General features: G+C 48.4%; 2 non-coding genes across 2 annotated transcripts; both read right to left on the bottom strand.

Annotated features, from left to right (window-relative positions):
• Positions 1-72, bottom strand: TRNAH-GUG. Its single transcript has one exon. It is a non-coding gene; the product is annotated as a tRNA-His (tRNA).
• Positions 73-4,803: 4,731 nt separating this feature from the next.
• TRNAN-GUU lies at positions 4,804-4,877 on the bottom strand. The gene has a single exon. It is a non-coding gene; the product is annotated as a tRNA-Asn (tRNA).
• Positions 4,878-9,123: the final 4,246 nt, after the last annotated feature.

The raw sequence follows: 9,123 nt of genomic DNA, 5'->3' as shown, positions 1-9,123 counted from the left end.
TGCCGTGACTCGGATTCGAACCGAGGTTGCTGCGGCCACAACGCAGAGTACTAACCACTATACGATCACGGCGCACCACAACCCAAGCGTTGACAATTGTCCTTAATCTACGTCATTTGACATGAAATGATTTCAATTACTGCCCTACTTTATTCTTGGAAACTTTACTCAGGTGTTCCTATTCTCTCTTTCACTGGCTTCCGCTCTCTTCCTCTCAATTCTGATACACGATGAGAAAACAAAACAAAATAAAAATCCAGTTCTCATCTCCCCAGATCCGGCACGTGCTGTCTGGGAAGTCTAACTGTCCTCGTCCCCAAGTCGCCGGCTTCTTCCCCGGCTCCTCGCGTTTGTCCCTTGGACCGACCCTCCCCAGCCGCCGGTCCCAGCTCTCGCCTCACCGACCGCGGCCGAGCGGAGGGAGGGCAGCGCCAGCGGCTCAGACGGCCGGGTGAAGGCGGAGCAAAGAACCCAAGAAATACTGGAGCTCAGCGAGTGTTCAGCTTCCCTCGACCCCATCCTATCCTCCCGGCTCAGTCCCGGGGCGCCTCAGGGGCGCTGTTTCTGCGAGGGGAGGGGAGCGAGGCGTGGCTGGGGCATTCGGCACCCAAGGCGATGAGAAGGCCATTTAATGTATTGAGCTTCGTGGCGCGATCGTTTAGCGCCTTTGCCTGTTAGCCGGAAAGTTGGTGGTTCTAAGCCTACCCAAGGATAACTTTCTCCTTGTACCTTTTAAGTAAGTACTCCAAGCCTTTGTGGTTCTTTCTACTCTGCACTTCCTTTCCAAAAAATGCCTCCTTCACTACCCTTCTGTCCCTCGTTTCTGGACCTAAACCAAGATCAGGTTGCCCCGTCAGGGTCACTGAGAGTCCAGAATATCCTGCTACAACTAGCAACTGTATCTCTTCACGTTTCTCCTTTATGGTGCACATTATAAACCCTACAATCTTCCGTTATTTTTAAAAATCTGTCCCATATTTCTAAGAGATTTAAATTTAAAATCTTATATTTTCCCTTCATCCCTTTGTGTAAATCCAGATTTCCAGCTGGTGTCAGTGTTGTCTTCCTGGAGGACTCCTTTAACATTTCTTGAAATGTAGCTGATGAAGTCTTGGAAGCATTTTTATGTCTCAGTTCAATTCAGTCTCTGTCTTGTCTGTTTTTTTGCAACCCCATGGATTGCAGCACGCCAGGCTTCCCTGTCCTTCCCCAACTCCCAGAGTTTGCTCAAACTCATGTCCATCAATCCTACCATGTCATGCCATCCTACCATCTCATCCTCTGTCGTCCCCTTCTCCTCCTGCCTTCAGTCTTTCCCAGCATCAGGGTCTTTTCCAGTGAGTCAGTTCTTCCCATCAGGTGGCCAAAGTATTGAAGCTTCAGCTTCAGCATCAGTTCTTCCAATGAATATTCAGGACTGATTTCCTTTAGGATTGACTGGTTTGATTTCCTTGCAGTCCAAGGGACTCTCAAGAGTCTTCTTCAACACCACAGTTGAAAAACATCAATTCTTCAGCACTCAGCTTTCTTTATAGTCCAACTCTCACATCCATACATGACTACTGGAAAAACCATAGCCTTGACTAGATGGAACCTTTGTTCCGAACCTTTGTTGGCAAAGTAATGTCTCCACTTTTTAATATGCTGTCTGAGTTTGTCTTAGCTCTTCTTCCAAGGAGCATGTGTCTGAATTTCATGGCTGCAGTCACCATCTGCAGTGATTTTGGAGCTCAAGAAAATACAATCTGTCACTGTTTAGATTGTTTCCCCATCTATTTGCCATGAAGTGATGGGACCACATGCCATGATCTTAGTTTTTTGTTTTTGTTTTTTTTTCACTTATTTTTTATTAGTTGGAGGCTAATTACTTTACAGTATTGTAGTGGTTTTTGTCATACATTGACATGAATCAACCATGGATTTACATGTATTCCCCATCCTGATCCTCCCTCCCACCTCCCTCTCTACCCGATCCCTCTGGGTCTTCCCAGTGCACCAGGCCCGAGCACTTGTCTCATGCATCCAACCTGGGCTGGTGAGATCTTAGTTTTTTTAATGTTGAGTTGTAAGCCAGCTTTTTCACTCTCCTCTTTCAATTTCATCAAGAGGCCCTTTAGTTCCTCTTCACTTTCTGCCATAAGGGTAGTGTCATCTACATATCTGAGGTTACTGATATTTCTCCCTGCAGTCTTGATTCTAGCTTGTGCTTCATCCAGCCCGGCATTTCACATGATGTACTCTGCATAGAAGTTAAATAATCTGGGTGACACTATACACCCTTGATGTACTCCTTTCCCAATTTGGAACCAGTCATTGTTCCATGTCCAGTTCTAACAGTTGCTTCTTGACCTGCATACAGGTTTCTCAGGAGCAGGTAAGGTGGTATGGTATTCCCATCTGTTTAAGAATTTTCCAGGGTTTTTTGTGATCCACACAGTCAAAGGCTTCCTTTGACTAGAATCTTAGTCAGTGAAGCAGAAGTAGATGTTTTCCTGGAATTCTGTTGATTTTTGTACGATCCAAAAGATATTGGCAATTTGATCTCTGGTTCCTCTGCCTTTTCTAAATCCAGCTTGAACATCTGGAAGTTCTCGGTTCACATACTGTTGAAGCCTAGCTTGGAGAATTTTGAGCATTACTTTGCTAGCATGAGAAATCAGTGCAGTTGTGCAGTGGTTTGAACATTCCTTGGCATTGTCTTTCTTTGGGACTGGAATGAAAACAGAGCTTTTCCAGTCCTGTGGCCACTGCTGAGTTTTCCAGATTTGCTGGCATATTGCGTCCAGCACTTTCACAGCATCATCTTTTAGGATTTGAAATAGCTTAGCTGGAATTCCATCACCTCCACTAACTTTGTTTCTGATCATGCACTCCAGGATGTCTGGCTCCAGGTGAGTGATCACACCATCGTGGTTATCTGTGTCATGAAGATCTTTTTTGTATAGTTCTTCCATCCATTCTTGCCACCTCTTCTTAATATGTTCTGCTTCTGTTAGGTCCATACTGTTTTTGTCCTTTACTGTGCCCGTCTTTGCATGAAATATTCCTTTGGTATCTAATTTTCTTGAAGAGATCTCTAGTCTTTCCCATTCTATTGTTTTCCTCTCTTTCTTTGCATTAATCGCTGAGAGAAAGGCTTTCTTATCTCTCTTTGCTATTCTTTGAAATCTTACCTCCAACAGCCAGTTCCAGGTCAAGTGCGCTGAGGTCCAGACTCAGTGACATTTAGGAACTCAGTGCAGAAACTTTTTCGCATTGGATCTTGATGCAAAATACAATTCTGATCTGAGCAGGAAGAGGAAGTCTCCTGTGAGTACAGACACGGAGTTTCCCCTCACCTGGAATCAAACTCAGGCCGCAGAGCGGTGGACCCCGAATCCTAGCCACTAGACCACCAGGGAGCTGTACACAAAAGATGACTTAGCGCCTCCAAGTGAAAATTGAGAGTGTAAAAGATGAAACCAGAGATGCAGAGAACAGAAAATTGCCCAGCAGACCAGAGCTGTTTGGAACTGTGCAAGGCTCCCAGCCCTTGACCGGCTGCTCATCGACCTTCAAACCCCCTTTCCTGCGGGACATTTCTGTTTCTGAGACCATGTCACAAAGTATCTAACTGGGTCCCTCCTGGTCTAGCTCTAGCGCTGTGTGCGTCTCTCTTTGTGAACCTCGGTTTTCCCTCGAGTCAGGCGCTTACTTGGCTTTCAGCGGGCGATGAGCGGATCCGTCTACCTCCAGATCTCTGACCTGGCCTCGGGGCCGCTCCTGACGGCCGCAGAGGTACCGGTTCCTTTCCCTCCGCGACCGTCTCAGTTTGCGGAGCCTTAAATTCTTCACTTTCGTGTCTTTGGCTGGAGCCCACGGTGAGACCTGGGTGCGGTCTCTTTTCTTCTACCAGGAAAATAAGACTGCTCCTCAAGTGTGCTGAGGTGGAAAAAGCAAGTGAACTTTACGGGAATGAGCTCCTTGGTTTTCAGTGACAATCTGTGAACATGTGAAAGAGATGCAGGAGCCCGACAAGGAGCCGAAAGGGTTTCCAGACGTAAAGGTGACCCGAAGTCAGCCTTGTCCTTCCCCCCCGGGATGAACTGGGCTTGGACTCCGCAGGGACTCGGAGCAGAGAAAGGAGGGCTGCTTTCTTGGACTTTCAGGTGGTCACCAATTCCTCCTACAGCTGCGTCAGCTGCCTCACCCGGTGCCTTTCACGCCTTTTCGTTTTGCCAATGAGAACGCAAATCTCTGGGGGAGAAAAAGCGATCTGTTTCCGCCTGGTTTAGAACTGGGGACCTTTCACGCGTGAGGCAAACGTGATAACCACTAGACTACGGAAACGGGACAACCGCTGCCACCGAACACTGTACCCAGGAAAACCCAAGGTTCTGCCGCCACTATCGAAGCCACCGACTTTTAACTCTCATGCAGAAACCTTGGAGCCTCAAGCTCTCTCAGGCACGGAGACGGCGGCTCCCGAGGGCCCTGCTTTAGGGATCCTCATCTCCCCTCAAGTGAGGACCCTCGGGCCCCCCCAGACTGCCTTCGGGGTCCCGCACCCAACGCAGAGTCCTCAGACTTGGCTGCGCACCCGAGAGCAGAGGTCGCCCCCGCCTACTCCCCAGCTCCCGGAAGCCGCAGGAGGCGGGGGGTGCGCCCGAGGCCCAGGAGACCCTGCAGCCCAGCGGTGTGGACGCCGCCCCTCCCTCCCGCGAGGCGGACCTCAGTGGCCCTTTTCGCGGCGCCGGCGGTCGCTGCCCGGTGTCCTCTTGGCAAAAGTGAGTCTCTTTGGTATTCTCTAAAACCTCACCCCGCCGTCCCTGGGTGGGCTCGAACCACCAACCTTTCGGTTAACAGCCGAACGCGCTAACCGATTGCGCCACAGAGACGATGACGCAAACTCTTGCTTGCCTCTGCATGTAGTAGACACTTCCCTGGTGGTTCAGACGGTAAAATGTCTGCCTGCAATGCTGGAGACCTGAGGTTTGATTCCTGGGTTAGGAAGATCCCCTGGAGAAGGAAATGGCAGTACTCTTGCCTGGAAAATCCCGTGGACAGAGGAGCCTGGTAGGCTACCGTCCACAGGGTCGCAAAGAGTTGGACACGACTGAGCGACTTTACTTACTTACTTACTCACTCACAGGGTAAGACCTTTACCCTCAGGGAAAGGGTGCCACGTCCTTCCCCCTACCCGCCACAGATGCCAGCGCCCTCAGAGATACCGGGATCCAGCGCTCGGACCCTCCGGGCCTGAACCGAATGAGATCCAAGGACAGCTGAACCCTCGGTGGGCGCCAATGATGGCTCTTCCCATATCCTCGCTTACAATCAATGAATGAGAGTTTGCCCACCCTGGCAAAGGCCTCCGGGGCCGAAGGTTGTGCTTAGGTTCCCTGTGTCCACCAGGTAATTTCCACCAGTGCAGAGGTCTGGTGTTGGTCGCCCTGTGTCTGCACCCATGGGACAGGGTTTGGTACTCAGCGGGACACTCTTAACACTTGGATGGCTATATTGTCGTCTTTAGCCCTTTGTCCCATGAAGACCCCTGAGGACATGTGGAAAAGTTTTTGAAGTGAACAGTTCTTTTAAAAAAGCCTTTATCCCAGCTACTTGATTTATCAGCATGCTGTGGGGTGGGCCATGGAAAAGCTTATTGGACACTGCCTATTGGACAGAGTTCAGATAGCCCAGCTGGGTAGACTGCATTCTGTGGGGTCCACTGGGAATGGGAAGGGGTGGGAATTGAAAAACAAGCGGGGAAGGTGGGTTTGGGGGGAGGGCATGGAGACCTCCCAGGAGGCTTGGGAGAGAGGAGCATTGTCTCAGTCCCCATAAGAGTGGGGAATGAGGCAAAGAGCTCTCCCCAAAAGGAAAGCAGGTGGCAAGGGAGGTGGGGAAGTGGGGGAGATGAGAGGGGAAGGGGAGGGAGGGGAGAATCAAAGAATTTGTGCTTTTACCCATCCCTCCTCCCTCTCTTGCCCTCTCTCTCCTACTTGCTCTTCTTCCCATCTCTACAACTGAGAAATCCTGACACAACCACATCTGAGAAGAAAGACCCAACTAATCTGTGCTCAGAAGCATAAACTCTTGGTTGTAAGAATGGTTCTGCCCATGTGTGGTCTTAGATAAACACACTTCTTGTACCTCTCTTCTTTCTTCTGTAAAGTGAAAGCAATAAGACCATTCTTCATTCTGTTGTCAGATGTGCCTGGATTTAGAAACTATTGTATCAATAACGTTATAGGCAGTGAAATAATAAATACTGTTGTCATTATTCTCTGAATCTTTTGACAACCCGTACGTTTATTTATTTCATGTTAATTTAGCTTGTTGCTTCTAGAAATTTCTGTAAACAGAATCAAGGCACTGGCTACTGTGACTGCTCTTCTTCACAAATTCTCTGATTGCAGGTCTGGAACCGATTTATGGGCTGGAGGAAATGGGAAGTACACACATCTCCACCCAATACAATCTGACCTCACCTGATTCCCTCCTTGCCCCTTGTCAGAGCACAGTTTTCCAGGCATCCTGGCTATTCTATAATCTCTCAACATATTTTTCTTCCTATATCAGCCAGAGACCATTTCTGATCCTTGCACTTATAAACTTTGACTGACCTTCAGTTTCTCCTGGAAGAGCTCTTTGTGTTGTTTCTTACCACTCAACTTCTTCATTATCCAAAAAAGTTTCATCTTGTCACCCCAGAGCTATGAACTTCCTCCTGATAAAAGAACTTCCCCTTTGCCTCCTTCTTCCTTGAGTCAACCTCTGTCCAGTCTCTGGGAACAAAATAAGTCTCCAGGCAACGCTGGGCTTCTTTCTGACCCTGTTTTTGGCCATCAAAAACAGATGCTACTTTTTCTGTTTTGTGTATTGGATAAGGGAAGAAATGACATTGGGTAAAAATGCAGAAGGAAAGACTATCACTCTGAGCCATAATGTGGATTTATACTTATTATTTATGTAAATATTTAGTGTAATAGTATTTTGTGTACATAATACTGTCTACACTGTAAGACAACTTAGATACATACCTTCTATGATCCAGCAATCAGTGCTCTTGGGTACCTTGATTTTGTGTGCTTTTTAAAAAAATTGTGAAGTTTCTGGATCTTTATATGTTAATTGGAATGAAATTGACTTGACCAATCTGACAAAAAATGTGTGACTGCCTAAATGTCAGAGCCCTGCCTGTGGCCCCTGTGGCATGTAGTTGATTTGAGTCACCCCAGGTGAGTTTGGCCTGATTTGTCTGAGTGTTTTGTTCATTTTTACTTATCTTGTAAATTTAACAAATATACACTTGTAAAAAAAAAAAAAGACTATCCCCCCATCAGAAGTGTGAAGAAGAATAGAATTTTCCAGCTCCACTCTCACTGGACTGCTGACACCATTTATATATTACACATAGGAGATGGTTGTGGCTTTGGAGGTAATCCATGCTATGTGAGCAAGGGAAATCTCACCTCCTGACAACCATCTGCCCTCTCTGGGCTATGGTGAAAGGGTGAAAGCAAAGGAAAGGAAAACAGCACTCTCATTTGGAGAAATTTCACCTCAGGATGGGACACTGGCAAACGGAGGCAGAATACATGGTTGACAATGGAGATTTCAGGGGTTTTTCCATGGCTGAAACCCAAAGTGGACTTTACCTCATTTTCTGAGGTAAAAGAAGTGAAGTGAGAGAAGTCAATCAAAGGAGAGGAGCAGAAAGAACGCAAAGGGGATGAACACCTGCACTAGTCAACAGTGTACAAGTCAGGTCGGGTCCCTAGAAGAACTGCCTTGGGATTACCAGCCAGACATATGGAGCCTAAAGAAGCCCTTATCCATTTCTGGTGAGAAAGAGCAGGTATCTTTCAAAGGGATTCCATGGTGTAATGGTGAGCACTCTGAACTCTGAATCCAGTAATCTGAAAACTGAGTGGGACCTTTCTGGTTAATTAGAACTAGGACACTTTTTACTCCCCTAATAGGACCTGTCTTCCAGCTCCCATGTCCCCCAGTGGCGTGGTTCACATGGACCCGGTGGACAAGTGTGGAACTGACCCAGGGTGTCCTCGCTGGACCCAGGCGGCTCTGCACATCCCTGGCCATCGGAGGCCTGGCCCCTGCCCTCCCCTCCATCCCCCGCCCAGGGGAGCAGCGACCCAGCCAGTGCCACGCCCTCGTCAGGTTACCCAGGGTCTTGGGGGCAAAAGGGAGAGGCTGCGACCCCTGAGTCCGGCCCCCGGGGGGGGCTTCACACCACATGCCTTGTAACTGCACGGTTGTCCCAGTAAGTAAATGGTGGCGGGGAGGGACTGTGATGTCGCTGATTAGCCAGGATGGCAGCTTTCCAGTACAGGGTTCCAGACCTGACTGGGAAGAACTATGTTTTATTCAGGTTGTCTACTATTCTGAATATTAGTTGACCCTATCCCAGTTTATTATGATTTTATTCAGAGTTTCTTGCTCCTAAGTCTCTGCTGAGCATGCAAAGCCGCTGTTCGGCCGATACTTGAACCTTGACTCTTGGATATCTCGTCCATTGGTCCCAGCTCAGCCCAAAAAAGGAGCATGGGTTGCAGATTTTGGCATCTGAGGAGACCCCAGGTCCCTGACACACAGCCGCTGGGCCAGGCTGCTCTGGGGCCAAAGGGGAGACGAACCACTGGGAGTCCGGAGCAGGGCCAGGTCCTTCATCCTGCAGTGACTCTGCTCCATCGAGAAGACTTCCCACGACGTGAGCGGATCAAAACAATTGTGTCCTCTACTGCTTGGGAGAAAAAAATGGATGAGAACCGTGATGGACTTTAGCTAATTAAAGTGTTCCCTCCCGGTTGCTAAGGAGCACTTCTCAGATTCTTATATTTGGGAACCTTCAGTGGTTAAAGAAGGATTCAGTGACAGAATTGTCTTTGTTTGTTAAGTCACTCAGTCATGCCCGACTCTTTGCGGCCCCATGGACTGCAGCACACCAGGCTTCCCTGTCTATCACCGTCTCGCAGAGCTTGCTCAAACTCATGTCCATTGAATTGGTGATGCCATCCAACCATCTCATCCTCAGTTTTCCCCTTCTCCTCCTGCCTTCAATCTTTCCCAGCATCAGGGTCTTCTCCAATGAGTCAGTTCTTCCCATCAGGTGGCTAAAGT

Source organism: Cervus elaphus, chromosome 20 (genome assembly GCF_910594005.1).
Source record: "Cervus elaphus chromosome 20, mCerEla1.1, whole genome shotgun sequence".
NCBI classification, from domain to species: Eukaryota; Metazoa; Chordata; class Mammalia; order Artiodactyla; family Cervidae; genus Cervus; species Cervus elaphus.
This window is presented reverse-complemented; position numbering and strand designations above follow the sequence as displayed.